Source organism: Somniosus microcephalus, chromosome 1 (genome assembly GCF_052327205.1).
Source record: "Somniosus microcephalus isolate GS21.2 chromosome 1, FLI_Smic_1.0, whole genome shotgun sequence".
In the NCBI taxonomy this organism is placed as follows: Eukaryota; Metazoa; Chordata; class Chondrichthyes; order Squaliformes; family Somniosidae; genus Somniosus; species Somniosus microcephalus.
Window position 1 is genome coordinate 176461223 of NC_140987.1, and position 19625 is coordinate 176480847.

Sequence of the window (19625 nt, forward strand, 5' to 3'; positions counted from 1 at the left end):
TTGTGATTGGTTGTTTGTTTCCTGCCTTGGATATATGCTGTAATCTCATTGGTAGTTGATGTCATGTGATTTGTGGTGGCCATCTTAAATTCATTCTTTCCAGCCTTTAGTTGGGACTGGGTGTTGAAAGATGTGCTACAGGATTTTTAAGTTAATAAAGCCTAGATTAGAAAGGCAAATCTATTCTTCATTTCAATTTATTAACTTTATGTCAGAATGGAGCGATATCTTCAACCAGAACGATTCAATGCTGACCCTAATTCTGCAGGAGTGGATGATAAATGGAAACACTGGTATTGTACATTTAAAAACTTTTGGGCGTGTTGGATCAAGAGTCTCTAAATATGCTGATCAACTACATTGCTCCGGATGTGTATAAGTATATTTTGGACTGTAAAACTTAAGAAGTGGCTATTTCTACATTGGAAAAGATTTTTGTTAAACCAAAGAATGAGGTATTTGCACATCACCTTCTATCTGCCCATAGGCAGCAGTGGGAGAATCTTTGGATACTTATTTACAAGCACTTCGGTGCCTTAGTGTTAACTGTAATTATAAGGCCGTGACGGCTGACGAATATAAGGAAGAATCGGTACGGGATGCTTTTATTAATGATTACTGTCTATATCAATTCATCAGCGGTTGTTAGAAAATAAGACTTTGGATCTTAAGAGTGCTTTTGAGCAAGCTTCTACATTGGATGTGGCTCAGAGAAGTTCGGATTCTTATGCTCTTTTTAATCAGCCTGTGACTGTGGTTTCGGCAGTTCCGGATGAAAAGGAATTATGTGGACTTAATAGGAGTGGTTTACTAGATTCTGAAACAGTTTCTACTTCAGCGGCTGTTGCCTCTAGGATTCAGAAGTGTTATTTTTGTGGGAACGTCCGGCACCCTCGTCTGAAGTGTCCTGCTCGGGAGGCTGTGTGTAGTAAATGCGGCAAGAGAGGTCATTACGCACGTGTGTGTAAATCATCAGTTCAATTACCTCCTCTGTGACTATTCAGCCTTTAGATAGGGCGTTTATTGCATCAATTTCTGCTGCATTTGCTCATGCCTAAACAAAGCTATAGTTACGGCCCAAGTTAATGGGTTGGAAGTGAAGGCCCTTATAGATACGGGCAGTACCAAGAGTTTTATAAGTCTTCAGTTTGCAAAGGAGAAGCATTTGAAAATTTCGTCTGTTTCTTATCAGGTGTGTATGGCTCAGACGACTCCTCACTTCACAAGTAGCTGGTTGTTGCCTTCTGAAATTGATTCTTCTAGGTAATACGTATACTGATATACGCCTATCTGTTTTGCCTAATCTCTGTGCGGATATTTTGATTGGTCATGATGTGCTTCAGTTACACGAGTCTCTCAGTCTTTCATTTGGAGGGACTAAGCCACCTTTATCTATTTGTGGATTAACCTCTTTATCCATTTCTCCATTATCACTTTTTTCCAATTTGATGCCGGATTGTAAGCCAATTGCTACCAAGTCAAGAAGGTATAGCAGTCAGGATAGAGAATTTATTAATTCTGAAGTTCAACATCTCTTATTGGAAGGAATCATTGAACCTAGTTGTTCGCCTTGGCGGGCACAGGTAGTTGTCACGACTAACGAGAGACATAAGAAACGAATGGTGATAGACTATTCCCAAACTATTAATAGGTATACTCATTAGATGCGTACCCTTTGCCTAAGATTGATGAGCTTATCAATAAAGTATCTCAGTATAAGGTTTTTAGCACTATTGACCTAAAGAGTGCTTATCATCAGATTCCTATTGTTAAGAAGGATCAACCATATACGGCCTTTGAGGCTGGTGGAAAGCTGTATCAGTTTTGCCGAATACCATTTGGTGTTACTAATGGTGTTGCTTGTTTTCAACGGGCATTGGATGCTTTTATAAGTGATAACTCTCTCTCTGACACCTTTTCATACTTAGATGACATCACGGTGTGTGGCAAATCAAGGGTGGAGCATGATTCTAATTTAGAAAGATTCCTTCAAGCTGCGGAAAAAGTTGGTTTAACATTCAATAAAGAGAAGTGTACCTTTTCGACCACTGAGGTAAATCTACTGGGGTACATTATCTCGGGAAACAAGATTAAACCAGACCCAGAATGTCTGCGACCATTGATTGATTTACCTTGTCCTACTAATTCTAAGGCTTTGCAACGAGTTGTTGGACTGTTTTCTTACTATTCTAATTGGATTGCAAATTTTTCACAGAAGATCCAGCCTCTTATTCGGGTTACGACATATACTCTATCATGGGAGGCCAGGACGTGTTTTGATAATTTAAAAAAGGATATCCTTGGAGCAGTTGTGCATTCTATTGATGAGCAGGTTCCTTTTGTGATTGAGATGGACGCTTCTGATTTTGCAATTGGGGCTACTCTGAACCAAAATGGAAGACCTGTGGCCTTTTTCTCACGTACCTTGAACAATAGTGAAAAAAGGCATTCTTCAATAGAGAAAGAGGCGTATGCAATAGTAGAAGCACTGCGTAAATGGAGACATTATTTATCGGGGCGACATTTTACGTTGGTAACTGATCAAAAGTCTGTGTCCTTTATGTTTGATGTCAAACATTTTGGAAAGATTAAGAATGATAAAATAATGAGGTGGAGAATTGAGTTGGCATGTTACCATTTTGATATAGTTTATCGTCCGGGGAAGGATAATGTTGCTGCTGATGCGCTGTCGAGGGCTTATTGTTCTGTGATTCACGGAGATACGCTTATTAATCTTCACAATGCCTTATGCCATCCTGGGGTTACGAGGATGATACACTTCGTACGCAGTAAGAATTTGCCCTTTTCAGTTGAAGACGTCAAGCGGATGACTTCATCATGTTCTATCTGTGCTCGGTGTAAACCGAATTTCTTTAAGCCCCAACGAGCTCATCTTATAAAGGCTACTTCTCCTTTTGAACGTTTGAGCGTCGATTTTAAGGGGCCTCTTCCTTCAACTACTCAAAACCGATATATATTTACTGTTGTGGATGAGTTTTCAAGGTTCCCTTTTGCTTTTCCTTGCGCAGATGTATCAGCTGCTACAGTTATCAAATGTCTGACTCAACTTTTTGTCATCTTTGGGATGCCTGCGTATATCCATTCGGATCAGGGAAGTTCTTTTATGTCTTCCCAGTTGAAGGAATACCTTCAGAGTCGGGGAATTTCTACTAGCAGAACTACCCCGTATAATCCCCAGGGTAATGGACAGTGCGAACGATACAATGGGGTGATCTGGAAGGCAGTTATGTTGGCTTTGACATCCCGGAACCTTAAGAATACACAGTGGGAAATGGTACTGCCTGATGCCCTGCATTCCATTAGATCATTGCTTTCAACGGCTACTAATGTGACCCCCCATGAAAGGCTCTTTAACTATCCACGGAGATCTACTACGGGATATTCGGTACCTTCATGGCTTACTATGCAGGGACCTGTGCTGCTTCGACGCCATGTTAGATTGTCAAAATATGATCCTTTAGTGGAGGAGGTGGAGCTGTTGGAGGCAAATTCCCAATATGCTCATATTCGATTCCAAGATGGGAAAGAAAGTACCGTTTCAATTAAAGACTTGGCTCCTTGTGGTGGCCAGCCCCCTTCTGAGGATATTAACAATAGTCATGATTCAGATAATGTGGATGCTGTTACAGATACTACGAATATTTCCAATCCGACTGCAGATAATTATACTTCTATTAGTCAGCCCTCGATGGATGTTCATGACCGTCCCAGTTTACCTCCTGATGGGATTTCTAATCCGGAAACCGTTGAAAATCGGGATATGGATAGCCTTCCTGCAGAAGATACTTCTGTGTCTCCTGGTGTGGGAGGGCAAGGAATTTCACCAAGGTTAAGAAGGTCGACACGAACAAGATATCCGGTCGACCGATTGAAAATGGACTTTTAAATTGATAGTAATGTTTTAAAATTGTTGAAATATTATATTATATTGTTTTAGTTGAGAGATACTTAATACTTATGTGCAATGTTACTATTTGTTGTTGCTCACTTAGTATTGTGTCATGTTGAATAGTTTTATTTTGTCTGTGCATAGTTTTAGTTGTAAATAATTAATTATAAATTGTAAAGGTTATTTAGGTTGGAGTATTTTAAAAGGAGGGGTGAATGTGGTGATTATTCTTTATGTTTAGTAAGAAGTATTGTGATTGGTTGTTTGTTTCCTGCCTTGGGATATATGCTGTAATCTCATTGGTAGTTGATGTCATGTGATTTGTGGTGGCCATCTTAAATTCAGTTCTTTCCAGCCTTTAGTTGGGACTGGGTGTTGAAAGATGTGCTACAGGATTTTTAAGTTAATAAAGCCTAGATTAGAAAGGCAAATCTATTCTTCATTTCAAACACCAAACGGAAGCTACACAGCTATGTAATCAGAACACTCTCATTTTCTCTCCCGCATACACACACAGTTTTTTTTTAAAAATAACTCCATATTAAATTTACCTCCAACCTTTAGAAATTTGTCCCATTGCTTTTCAAAATTACTTGAAGAAAAGCTACTGAACAGAAAGTCCTAGAAACTAAAGAAAAATATTCCATTAGTACAGCCGACTGTTATGCATCTTGGGAAATTAGGCACAAGCTTCATAATCCAAATTCATCTCTCAGAGTCGTATCTCTGGGCAAAAATACCAAGTCCAAGGCCAAGCTTTGGAGAGAGGTTGAGGTCTTCCAGTAAAACCTTGAAGGCATTAAAATACACAAATGACAAGTCAGTGGATAATGGCCCAGAAATTCGGGTCCCAATGCATGAGTATGCACTTCCGTTCCCCTGAAAGAAGGTGTTAAGAGGTGGAACGCGTGCGCGGGAGAGGCAGCGCGTGTGCATTGAACTTACGTTTTTTTTCCAGGTTTCTCCGGGAAGGTAAGTCTCCAGAAGTTAGACATGTAAAAAGTAGTCGCAAGGCCTGCTTTTAACAAGGTAAGTGGTGAATTAATTATAATTAAAACATTTTTTCCACAGGTTTATTATTTTTAAATTCTTTAAAGAAAGTTAAGTTTATTTTTAGCCCTGTTAGAAAATGTAATTAATTTTTTCAAAAATTTAAATTATTGTTTAAAATAGTTATTTCATGTAATTTATAGTTATTTTAAAACTGTGATTTAAAAAAAATGTATTTGAAGTTTTAGTGATGTTTTGGGGCTTATAGTATTTATAGGTTTGACAGCTCTTCCTGTCAAACTTATGAATGAAGCATTCCCTGCTACCATTGGCCCACATGATCCCAGGGAACGCATCGAACTAACTGCGCCCCTGGGATACGCAAGCATTGCGCACCGGCAGTTGGAGGAGGCCCAGGATCACAATTCCACGGGGGCCCACAGATCAACGGCCGGCGCGCAAGGTGCAGGTCGGAGGCTTGCACCCGCGGGAAGCCTCCAACCCGAATTTCTGGGACAATGTTAATCTTGTTATTGTGAAATATGTATTTTTAAAAATCTTATTTAAACCTTTATTTTGGACATTACACATTTTATTTACTGAGAAAAAATAGGAGAGGAAAATAATTTCCAGGAACCATTTTGAGCAATTTGTGGTAGCTTTGTGGCCAGACCATGTAATAAGAACATAAGAACATAAGAAATAGGAGCAGGAATAGGCCACTTGGCCCCTCAAGCCTGCTCTACCATTCAATAAGATCATGGCTGATCTTGGGCTCAAAGCCACTTCCCTGCCCGCCCCCATTAACCCTTCACTCCCTTATCTTGCAAAAATCTGTCTATCTTCACCTTAAATGTATTTAATGACCCAGCCTCCATGGGTCTCTGGGGCAGAGAATTCCACAGATTTATGACCCTGAGAGAAGAAATTCCTCCTCATCTCAGTTCTAAAGGGGCTACCGTTTATTCTGAAACTATGCCCTCGAGTTCTAGATTTCCCCCCGAGGGGAAACATCCTCTCTGCATCTACCTTGTTGAGCCCCCTCAGTATCTTATATATTTCAATATGATCACCTCTCATTCTTTTAAATCCCAATGAGTATAGGCCCAACCTGCTCAACCTTTCTTCATAAGTCAACCCCCTCATCTCAGGAATCAACCGAGTGAATTGTCTCTGAACTGCCTCCAATGCAAGTATATCCTTCCTTAAATAAGGAGACCAAAACTGTACGCAGTACTCAAGGTGTGGTCTCACCAATACCCTGTACAGTTCCCTGCTTTTATACTCCAACCCCTTTGAAATAAAGGCTAACATTCCATTTGTCTTTTTGATTACTTGCTGTACCTGCATGCTAACTTTTTGTGTTTCATGCACAAGGACTCCCAGGTCCCTCTGAACTGTAGCATTTTGTAATCTCTCTCCATTTAAATAATAATTTGCTTTTTTATTTTTCCTGCCAAAGTGGATAACCTTGCACTTTCCCACATTATACTCCATCACCCAAATGTTTACCCACTCACTTAGCCTGTCTATATCCCTTTGCAGATTCTTTGAGTCCTCTGCACAACTTGCTTTCCCACCCATCTTTGTATCATCAGCAAACTTGGCTACATTACACTCAGTCCCTTCATCCAAGTCATTAATGTAGATTGTAAATAGTTGAGGCCCCAGCACCGATCCCTGTGGCACCCCACTAGTTACCGTTTGCCAACCAGAAAGTGACCCATTTATCCCGACTCTCTGCTTTCTGTTAGTTAGCCAATTCTCATATATTACCCCCAATTCTGTGAGCTCTTATCTTATGCAGTAACCTTTTATGTGGCACTTTATCGAATGCCTTCTGGAAATCCAAATACACCACATCCACTGGCTCACCCTTATCCACCCTACTCATTACCTCCTCAAAGAACTCCAGCAAATTTGTTAAACATGATTTCCCTTTCATAAAACCATGCTGACTATCCTTGACTGCATTATGATTTTCCAAATGCCCTGCTACTGCTTCCTTAATGAAGGACTCCAGCATTTTCCCAATGACAGATGTTAGGCTAACTGGTCTATAGTTTCCTGCTTTCTGTCTCCCTCCTTTCTTAAATAGGGGTGTTACATTTGTGGTTTTCCAATCCGCTGGGACCTCTCCAGAGTCCAGGGAATTTTGGTATATTGCAACCAATGCATCCACTATCTCTGCAGCCACTTCTTTTAATCACAGGATAATATGCTCTCATCATAAAATTGCACCTATTGTGTGTGAGATAGGCTGTGACTGGGAAATTTGGCACATTTTAATTTTGAAAATACCAATCGCATCATCAGCTACTGGAGTAACAGTACTGCATTACTTACAATGAATTTCCAAGAGCTAATTGAGAACAGTTAATTCAGCACAGAGCAGGACTGACCCGAGGACCTTCAGTCTGTAGCACCTGCCAAACCTAATCAACAATAGATAGATAGATTTTAAACATCACAATATAGGATAAATATTATGAATTAAAACAAATCGATGGAGAATTCAGTGCTCACTGCTCTCAGCATCAAAATTCCTGATATGCCACCGACAGGTCCACTGGGGAGTGCAATTTCATAAAATTCCTTCTTATAAGTACTTAAGAAAGCATTGAAAGAGAAGAAAAAAACCATTTGGCCATCATCCCATTCTCTCTACAAATTAAGCTCAATTAGCTCATTGTAAGTACCTGTTCCACCAGTAGGTGATTTTTCAATATTAAAAGTGCAAAATATCCTGTCACAGCCTGTGTCACACACAATGGGGGTATTTGCTACTTTGTGCAATAGTGTGAAACAGTCATTAGCGAATTGGCAACCGGTTATGATCTCTCCCTATTTGTATTTTCCATTGACTTCGGGAGAGATGTAGATTAGGTAGCTGATTTGCTATCACCCATTGTACACTATCGCACAAAGTCAAATTTCCCCCCAATAGGTGCTATTTTATAATGCAAGTTTATCGCTGCATGATTGGAATCTAGTTCCCACAAATTGCTCAAAATGCTTCCTGAAATTTGTTTCTGCCATTTTTCTTCAATAACCATTTGTCCTATCATAGACCTTATCAATTGTCTGAAGGAAGCAGTCAGACACAGGTGAAGCCTCCAAGATAAAGCTCTGTGACATTTCAACCAGGCCCCCCAATCAGATAATTGAGTAAAAATCTAGGATGTCAATCAGACCTTGCGATGCATATTATTTGACTCTGATAGGTTGCATTCAACAGAAGGGCACATCCATACTATCGGTAGCATAGGAGTCATCATATTCCATAGAAAATATGATCATCTATATCTATCATCCATTTATATTTTCATGACCTTCTATGCCATTTGTCAAAATTTATTTTCAACCAGCTCCTTTTAAATGGAGTTCTTCAATATAGCATTAGTTGCCTTATGGAGTGTCCTCCTCAAATTCGGCTGCCCTCACTATCCTCCGCCTGCTTCACGACGACATGCTGACCAACGGTTCCACCACAGACCCAATTCACATATGGATCGGGGTCAAACAAGGCTGTGTCATCGCACCAACGCTCTTCTCGATCTTCCTTGCTGCAATGCTCCATCTCACCCTCAGTAAGCTCCCCACTGGAGTGGAGCTAATTTACAGAACAAACGGCAAACTGTTCAACCTCCATCACCTCCAGTCCAGATCCAAGGTTGTCCCATCCTCTGTCGTCGAATTACAGTATGCAGACGATGCTTGCGTCTGCACTCACTCGGAGGTCGAACTCCAAATCATCGTCAACACCTTCCACGAAGCGTACGAGAGCATGGGCCTTACATTAAACATCCGTAAGACAAAGGTCCTCTACCAACCTGCCCCCGCCATACAGTGCTGCCCCCGATTATCAAAATCCACGACATGGCCTTGGACAACATGGACCACTTTCCATACCTCAGGAGCCTACTGTCAACAAGGGCAGACGTCGACGTTGAAGTCCAACACTGCCTTCAGTGTGCCAGTGCAGCCTTTGGTCGCCTGAGGAAGAGAGTGTTTGAAGACCAGGACCTCAAACCCGGCACTAAGCTCATGGTCTACAGGGCAACAGTGATACCCGACCTGCTGTATGCCTCAGAGACATGGACCATGTACAGCAGGCACCTCAAAGCACTGGAGAGGTACCACCAACGCTGCCTCCGCAAGATCCTGCAAATCCATTGGCAGGATAGATGCACCAATGTCAGTGTTCTTGCTCAGGCCAATATCCCCAGCATCCAAGCTTTGACCATGCTCAATCAGCTCCGATGGATGGGTCACATTGTCCGCATGCCCGATACGAGACTCCCAAAACAAGCGCTCTACTCGGAGCTCCGGCACGGAAAGAGAGCCCCAGGTGGGCAGAGGAAATGCTTCAAGGACACCCTCAAAGCCTCCTTGAAAAAGTGTAACATCCCCACCGACACCTGGGAAGCCCTGGCCCAAGACCGCACAAAGTGGAGGAGAAGCATCCGGGAAGGCGCCGAACACCTTGAATCTCTTCGCTGGAAGCAAGCGGAAGCCAAGCGCAGGCAGCACAAGGAGCGCACGTCAACCCAAACACCCCACCCACCCGCCCCTTCAACCACCGTCTGCCCCACCTGTGACAGAACCTGTACGTCCCGCATTGGACTCATCAGTCACCTGAGAACTAATTTTTAATGTGGAAGCAAGTCATCCTCGGTTCCGAGGGACTGCCGAAGAAGAGAAGAAGAAGAGTTGCTTTATATGGGTGTCTATTCTACTACTCAATGAAGAAATGCATCCAAGTACTTAATTAACCGTGATAATTTTTGCCAGTTTCTCCACTTTTTCCCTTCTCTTGTGAACGCATTGCCTTATGATAGAGCGCCGCTCCATGGGCAATAGGCAACTTCCAATACCTTGCTTCGGAAATGCCTCTGCCCCGTGGAAATTAGCGCGGTACGGGAGTTAAAATCAAAGCGGTCCACTTACCGCTCATTTTCTGCTCTGCGGCTATCTTAAAGCCAGGCGGCTGAGGCCTGATTCAGGTGGGAACTTCATGAATTTATGTTAATTGGGGTCCTGTTACGTAGATACAGTCTACTCGATGGATCATCAGCTGGAAATGTTCCGCTCACTATAAACTGTTGGAGGGACTCCTTCCACGGTAAATAAAAAGCTTATTTTTGTGGGGCCAAGAAGTGCAGCAGGGCTGCTGTCACCCAGGCCCCCCGCCCTTCGACGTTCCTGAAACCTTCCCCAATCCTTATGCGATGACTTACCTTGTCGCCGGCCTAGCCGCCCGATACAGCGCCAGGCCAAACCCGGCAAGCTGCCTCTGCGATCAGGATCTTCACAAGCACTTTTCAGGGCAGACAACTCACCGGCTCCATTTAAATGTTACCCAGCTGTTAAACACGGACTGAGCCACCTGCTGCACTTTCTCGATGCTCTGCCCATGTGCCTGGCTGGTTGACCACCTGGGAGTTAAAACTCCCCCTTATTCTTCATGTCAGAGTCTAGACAATAAATAACAGCGGGGTATTCAATTGTGGAGAGTATCACAGCCCATCTCCCTGTCCTCACCAGACATTCACACACCCATACATTTCAGCAGGGATCACGGGATAATAATCCAAAGCAGGAATCTTCACTGATTTTTCCCCCACTGTGCTGAATTAAGCCAGGGCCTTCTGATCTGTATGGTTCAGCTGCATATTGCCAATACCAACTGAGCCATCAGGTGAGTAATACTTGATTAACCTTGTCAATAACAACTTCATTGGATAGTTTCAGTGAGTAGGTTATATAATCACAATCAAATCCTTTTGCCTGTACCTTTGTTTAATGGACAGCCATTTATTGTTTATGCACATCTGACTTTTGCTGTCCCACTATTCATTCCCTAACATTTACAATCCATCTCTTCATCAGCTTAGTGTGTCCACGTCCGCTTGAATGTTTTCAATCATCTATACTGGTCACTTGGCTACTTAGCTTAATGTTATCAGTAAATTTTACATTACCAAAAGTGTTCTCCATATTGCTTTTGATCAATGTAAAGAGCTATACCAGCAACAGACCCAATAGGATAAACTGAAAGGCCTTAAGGGGTCTGAGATGGGCAGGAAAAACTGGATTGCACCCAGAGGACTCCAGGATATGAGAAAACACATCTCCTTACTTAACAGCTAGCTGTAAAGATTCAAACTGAAGGAGTGTTGTTCGTCCGCAGGGTGGTCCCAGCATTGATAAAAGTTACATTCAATTAGTGGCACACAAAGCAGTTTTGCTGAGCTAGAGCCAAAATTGAACTGTCATTGACTGTGAGTAACTCTTCATCTTGTTCACAGTTGTAATATATCTTTCCACTCTATATAACTAATAATAACTGTCATTTGTGCTGCACTGTGCTTCTGGTGACATGGCAACTAAATGTTAATGTGAGAAATTTTACAAAACACTTCACAATTTCTACTTTCTGCTGTCAAGTAGAAGTTTAGAGACTTTTTGTCCTTATTATTGATTGATATTTCAAGTAATCAGGAGAGGATTAGGCACTGTGCCACTCAAAAAGCCATCGACTTAGCATCCAATTCCACAAAAAGCTAACATTGATGATGTCACAGGAGTTTGAAGGTTATAATAATCTTCGAAGGTCGATTCACTGGAGAATAGTTCAAAGCTTCAGCCAGGTTGTGGATGAACCTGATTTTTTGCCTGAGTTCCTGCTATCATCAGCTCTTTGTGAATCATCAAGATCTTCACAAGCACTTTTCAGTCCAGCTCCTCTAATCCATAGATGTGATGATGTGCAGCCAGCCATGGTAATTTGACTTAGTACCAGCTATTATGGGGTAGAAAACATGTTGCTATTCTGAATCTTGGTAAAGACATTGAGTACTCAAAGTGCTTCCATTTGTGCTTGTGTACATTCCACCGGCCTACAGAAATGACATGGAAATAATAGCCTTGAAATAATTTGTAGTTATCAGGAAAATATACCCTCCAGTGACAGAATGCAGCATGCTGAGTAATTCAGTAAACGAACCTTAATATTATTTGGATAACAATAGCACAAATGTTATTTTTGAAGCCAATAATCCAGGATGGTGTGTGAGCCTCTCTAAAATAACACAGAATAAAATGAGCTGTCATCTGCATCTAACCGGAGACTGGAAGGAGCGGACCTGGAGGGAGCACAGCGAGAGCGAGCAGTTAAATGGAGCAGTCCCGAGCGGCAGCAACTCAACAGAGGAAGTTTTTGAAAAAGTGACGTCTGAGTAAAAAAAGTGACGTTGGCCGAAGGGAAACATAGAAACATAGAAGATAGGAGCAGGAGTAGGCCATTCGGCCCCTCGAGCCTGCTCCGCCATTCAATAAGATCATGGCTGATCTGATCCTAACCGCCAATCTACTATCACAGAGCCATCTCCTGAATCTAACAGAATTAGACACACGAAATAGGAGCAGGATCAGGCTACACGGCCCCTGGGCCCGCTCCGCTACCCACAGGGCCATGTCCGATCAGAACCTAGACTCATGTCCAAATTCCTGCCCGCTCCCCGTAACCCTTAATTCCCTTTACTTCTAGGAAACTGTCTATTTCTGTTTTAAATTTATGTAATGATGTAGCTTCTACAGATTTTTGGGGCAGCATATTCCATGGACCTACCACCCTCTGAGTGAAGTAGTTCCTCCTCATCTCAGTTTTGAAAGAGCAGCCCCTTATTCTAAGACTATGCCCCCTAGTTCTAGTTTCACCCATCATCGGGAAAATCGTCCCCGCATCCACCCGATCCAACCCCTTCACAATCATATATGTTTTAATAAGATCGCCTCTCATTCTTCTGAACTCCAATGAGTAGAGTCCCAATCTACTCAACCTCTCCTCATATGTCCATCCCCTCATCCCCGGGATTAACCGAGTGAACCTTCTTTGTACTGACTCGAGAGCAAGTATGTCTTTTCTTAAGTATGGACACCAAAACAGTATGCAGTCTTCCAGGTGTGGTCTCACCAATACCTTGTACAACTGAAGCAATACCTCCCTATTTTATATTCTATCCCTCTAGCAATGAAAGCCGACATTCCATTGGCCTTCTTAATCACTTGCTGCACCTGCATACTAACCTTTTGAGTTTCGTGCACCAGGACCCCCAGAACCCTTTGTACTTCAGTACTTTCCAGTTTCTTGCCATTAAGATAATAACTTGCTCTACGATTTTTCCTGCCAAAGTGCATAATCTCACACTTTCCAGTATTGTATTCCATCTGCCAAATCTCTGCCCACTTACTTAGCCTGTCTATGTCCCCTTGCAGGTTTTTTATGCCCTCCTCACTCACTACTTTCCCTCCCATCTTAGTATCATCTGCAAACTTTGATATGTTACACTCGGTCCCCTCCTCCAAATCGTTAATATAGATTGTAAAGAGTTGGGGATCCAGCACTGACCCCTGTGGAACACCACTAGTTACTGATTGCCAGTCTGAGAATGAACCATTTATCCCAACTCTCTGCCTTCTGTTAGATAGCCAATCCTCTATCCATGCCAGAATATTACCCCCAATCCCGTGATTTTTTATCTTAAGCAATAATCTTTTGTGTGGCACCTTGTCAAATGCCTTTTGGAAGTCTAAATACACTACATCCACTGGATCCCCTTTATCCACCCTGTATGTTACTTCCTCAAAGAACTCCAGCAAATTTGTCAAACATGACTTCCCCTTCATAAAACCATGCTGACTTTGTCCTATTAAATTATGATTATCCAAATGTCCTGTTACTGTCTCCTTAATAATGGACTCCAAAATTTTACCTACCACAGACGTTAGGCTAACCGGTCTATAGGTTCCAGCCTTCTGTCTACTGCCCTTTTTAAATAACGGTGTTACATTAGCAGTTTTCCAGTCTGCTGGGACCTTTGCTGAGTCCAGGGAGTTTTGGAAAATTATTACTAATGCATCCACAATCCCTACCGTCACTTCCCTCAAGACCCTAGGATGTAAGCCATCAGGTCCAGGTGATTTATCTGCCTTGAGTCCCATTATTTTACCGAGTACCACTTCCTTAGTGATTTTGATCGTGTTTAGCTCCTCCCCCCCATAGCCCCCTGTTTCTCCAGTGTTGGGATATTCTTAGTGTACTCTACTGTAAAGACTGATACAAAATATTCATTCAGTGTTTTTGCCATCTCCATATTTCCCACCATTAATTTCCCGGTCTCATCCTCTAAGGGACCAACATTTACTTTAGCCACCCTTTTTCTTTTTATATAACTATAAAAACTCTTACTATCTGTTTTTATATTTTTTGCTAATTTACTTTCATAATCTATCTTCCCTTTCTTAATCAATCTTTTTGTTATTTTTTGCTGTCTTTTAAAGTTTTCCCAATCCTCTATCCTCCCACTAGATTTAGCTACCTTATATGCCTTGTTTTTAGTCGAATACTATCCTTAATTTCTTTACTTAGCCATGGATGGCTGTCTTTTCTTTTACACCCTTTCCTTCTCAGTGGAATATATATTTTTTGGAAGTTGTAAAATAACTCCTTAAATGTACACCACTGATCATGTATCGTCTTACCCTTTAATCTATTTTCCCAATCCACTTTGCTCAATTCTGCTCTCATACCTTCATAGTCTCCTTTATTCAAGCTTGGCACGCGTGTTTGAGATACAACCTCCTCACCCTCTAATTGAACATGGAATTCAACCATGTTATGGTCACTCATTCCAAGGGGATCCTTTACTAGGACATTTTTAATTAATCCTGTCTCATTACACAGGACCAGATCTAAGGTTGCTTGCCCCCTGGTTGGTTCAGTTACATACTGCTCAAGAAACCCATCCCTAATACACTCAATGAACTCATCCTCAAGGCAGCCCTGCCCAATTTGATTTGTCCAATTAATATGATAGTTAAAATCCCCCATAATTATAGATGTTCCCTTATTACAAGCCTCAACTATTTCCTGATTGATACTCCATCTAACAGAGTTGCAATTGTTCGGAGGCCTATAGACTACGCCCACTAGTGTTTTTTTCCCCTTATTATTCCTTACCTCCACCAAACTGTTTCATTATTCTGATCTTTTGACCCAATATCATTTCTCTGTATTACAGTGATTCCTTCCTTTATTAACATAGCCACCCCACCTCCCCTTCCTTCCTGCCTGTCCTTCCTGATCGTTAAATAACCTGGTATGTTTAATTCCCAGGCATTGTCACCCTGCAGCCATGTTTCTGTAATGGCCACAAGATCATACCCATATGCAGTTATTTGTGCCATTAACTCGTCTATTTTGTTACAAATGCTACGTGCATTCAGATAGAGAACTTTCAAATATGTTTTGTGACACTTAGGTCCTGCTTTTGCCCTTTTTATTACTTTACCTTTTACTCCATACCTTCTGCCCCTTCCTGACATGCTCTGGTTTTTAATTTCCCCACTGCTACCTAAGTCTATGACCTTCTCTGTTGTCATTTTTATTATTTGCTCTCTAGGAACCTCCCCCCCACTAGTAGGTTTAAAGCCCTCTCTTCAGCTCTAGTTATATGATCCGCCAGGACTCTAGTCCCAGCACTGGCCAAGTGAAGCCCGTCCCAACGGAACAGCTCCCTCCTGCCAATGTACTGGTGCCAGTGTCCAAGGATGCAAAACCCATTTCTCCCACACCAGTCTTTGAGCCACGCATTTAACTCTCTAATTTTATTTGTCCTAGCCAAATTCGCTCATGGCTCAGGTAATAATCCAGAGATTATTACCCTTGAGGTTCTGTTTTTTAATTTGACCCCTAGCTGCTCATACTCCTTTAACAGAACCGGCTTCCTAGTCCTATCTACATCGTTTGTACCAACATGGACCACGACAACTGGATCAACCCCCTCCCACTGCAAGTTTCTTTCCAGCCCAGAGGAGATGTCCTTAACCCTGGCACCGGCTAGGCAACACAGCCTTCGGGACTCTCGCTCTCGGCTGCAGAGAACTCTATCTATCCCCCTAATAATACTATCCCCTACCACTACAACATTTCTATTTACTCCCCCCTCTTGAATGGCCCCCTGTTCCACGGTGCTGTGGCCAGGTTGCTCATCCTCCCTGCAGTCCCTGCTCCTGTCCCCACAGGGAGCAAGAACCTCGAACCTGTTGGACAAGAGCAAGGGCTGCGGCTCCTCCAGCTCTACCTCCTGGATCCCTGTACCTGCCTCACTCATAGTCACACCGTCCTGTCCCTGACCATGGGCTACATCTGAATTAATTAACTTCATAGGTGTGACCACCTCCTGATACACAGAGTCGAGGTACTTCTCCCCCTCCCTGATGTGTCGCAGTGTCTGAAGCTCAGACTCCAACTCATCAACACGGAGCTGGAGTCCCTGTAGCAGCAGACACTTGTCACAGACGTAACCACCGTGAGCCTCAATGGGGATCACCGGCTCCCACATCTCGCAAAAGTAACACATCACCTGCTCCATTCTATGTAATGAATTAAATTTTTTATTGTTAGTTATGGACACCCTCTGCCAGATTTTAGATGCTAGTATCCCCTTTAATTAATTGGATTTAAACTAAATCAATCCCTCTAGTTGCACCAGTTAAATGGTTTACCAACAGTCACTCTGCACCAGAAAGGCCTTATTAATTACAACCCACAGAGTTAAAGTTTGAAAAGAGAACCTAACACCCCACTTACCCTAACTCACACTTACCCAAACTCAGAGCACTCTTTGATGACTCGCACTCAGTGCTTGCTCGCACTAGGACTGGTCTTTTTATACTGTTTGTTTGTTTACAGCCAAATGAGGCACCCCTGCTGATTGGTTAGAAAACTGGTTTCCACTGCCTGCTCTGCCAATTTACTCCTACTGCAGTTTAACCTTGTTTTACTCTTCTTAAACCAACAGAATCCCAAATATTTAACTTTTCCCCTTTACTTAAACTGCTTAAGTAATCTTATCCAGAACGATTTAAAGAGAAATAACAATTAAAGAACTCTCACACTTACCCAAACTCAGAGCACTCTTTGATGACTCGCACTCAGTGCTTGCTCGCACTCCATATCCCTTGATCCCTTTAGCCTTAAGAAATATATCCAACTCCTTCTTGAATATATTTAATGAATTGGCCTCAACTGCCTTCTTTGGTAGAGAATTCCACAGGTTCACCACTCTCTGGGTGAAGAAATTCCTCCTCATCTCTGTCCTAAATGGCTTACCCCTTATCCTTAGACTGTGACCCCTGGTTCTGGACTCCCCGACCATCGAGTACATCCTTCCAGCATCTAGTCTGTCTAGTCCTGTTAGAATTTTATAAGTTTTGATGAGATCCTCTCTCATTCTTCTAAACTCCAGCGAGTCCAAGTCCAATTGACCCAATCTCTCCTCATACATCATTCCTGCCATCCCAGGTATCAGCCTGGTGAATCTTCGCAGCACTCCTTCCATGGCAAGGACATCCTTCCTCAGATAAGGTGACCAAAACTGTACACAATACTCAAGATGTGGTCTCACCAAGGCCCTGTACAACTGCAGCAAGACATCCTTGTTCCTGTACTCAAACCCTCTCGCTACGAAGGCCAACATACCATTTGCCTTCTTAACCGCCTGCTGCACCTGCATGCTTACTTTCAGCGACTGGTGCACAAGGACACCCGGGTCTCATTGCACTTCCCCTTCTCCCAATCTATTGCCATTCAGATAATAATCTGCCTTCCTGTTTTTGACACCAAAGTGGATAACCTCGCATTTATCCATGTTATATTGCATCTGCCATGCTTCTGCCCAATCACCCAACCTGTCCAAATCATACTGGAGTTTCTCAGCATCCTCCTCACATCACACACGCCCACCCAGCTTAGTGTCATCTGCAAACTTGGAGATATTACATCTAGTTCCCTCATCCAGATCATTAATATATATTGTGAATAGCTGGGGTCCAAGGACCGATCCCTGCGGTACCCCACTAGTCACTGCCTGTCACTCAGAAAAAGACCAGTTTATTCCAACACTTTGCTTTCTGCCTGCCAACCAGTTCTCTATCCAAGTCAATACCTTGCCCCCAATCCCATGTGCCTTTATTTTACACGCTAATCTCTTATGCAGGACCTTATCAAGAGACTTTTGAAAATCCAAATACACCACATCCACTCACCCTTATCTATTTTACCAGTTGCATCCTCAAAAAATTCCAGTAGATTAGTCAAGCATGATTTACCTTTTGCAAATCCATGTTGACTTTGTCGGATCCGATCACTTTGTTCCTAGTGCTCTGCAATTATATCCTTTATAATGGTCTCTAGCATTTTCCCCATTACCAATGTCAGGCTTACCAGTCTGTAATTCCCCGTTTTCTCTCAACCACCCTTTTTGAACAGTGGGGTAACATTAGCTACCCGGCAATCCATGGGTACTGTTCCAGAGTCTATCCAATTTTGGAAGATGATCAGCAATGCATCTACTATTTCTAGGGCCACTTCCTTAAGTACCCTAGGATGTAGATTATCAGGCCCTGGGGATTTATTGGCCCTCAATCCCATCAATTTCCCTAACACCATTTCCCTACAAATACTGATTTCTTTCAGTTCCTCCCTTTCATTAGACCCTATGTTCCCCGACATCTTTGGGAGGTGATTTTTGTCCTCCTTTGTGAAGACAGAACCAAAGTATGTATTTAATTAGTCTGCCATTTCTTTGTTCCCCATTATAAATTCCCCTGATTCTGACTGCAAGGGACCTACGCTTGACTTCACCAATCTTTTTCTCTTCAAATATTTATAGAATCTTTTACAGTCAGTTTTTATGTTCCCTGCAAGCTTACTCTCATACTCTATTTTCCCCCTCTTAATTAATCCCTTTGTCCTCCTTTGTTGAATCCTAAACTGCTCCCAATCCTCAGGTTTCCTGCTTTTTCTGGCCAATTTATATGTCCTCTCCTTGGATCTTATGCTATCCCTAATTTCCCTTGTTAGCCATGGTTGAGTCACCCTTTTTGTTTTATTTTTATGCCAAACTGGGATGAACAAATTCTGTAGTTCATCCATGCGATCTTTGAATGTTTGCCATTGCCCATCCACCGTCAACCCTTTGAGTGACATTCCCCAATCAATCCTACCCAACTCGCACCTCATACCATCGTAGTCTCCTTTATTTAAATTCAGGACCCTAGTCTCTGAGTCAACTATTTCACTCTCCATCTTAATGAAGATTTCTATCATATTATGATCGCTCTGACCCAAGGGGCCTCGCACAACAACATTGCTAATTAATCCTTTCTCATTACATAATACCCAGTCTAAGATGGCCTGATCTCTAGTTGGTTCCTCAACATATTGGTCCAGGAAACCATCCCGTATACACTCCAGGAATTCCTCCTCCACAGTATTGTTACTAATTTGGTTAGCCCAATCTATATGTAGATTAAAGTCACCCATGATAACTGCTGTGCACTTATTGCACGCTTCTCTAATTTCCCATTTAATGCCATCCCCAACCTCCGCATTACTGTTTGGAAGTCTATATACCACTCCCACTAACGTTTTCTGCCCCTTGGTATTTCTCAATTCTACCCATACAGATTCCACATCATCAGAGCTAATATCCTTCCTTTCAATTGTGTTAATCCCCTCTTTAACCAGCAATGTTATCAGTGAGCAGCTGGTGAGTGTATATATTTTTTTAAGTTTATAAGTTTATTTCTGCTATGTTAGTTAATAGCCTATTAAATAGAGGGAAAGAGCTGATTGGTGAGTAGCTGGGGAGTTTTT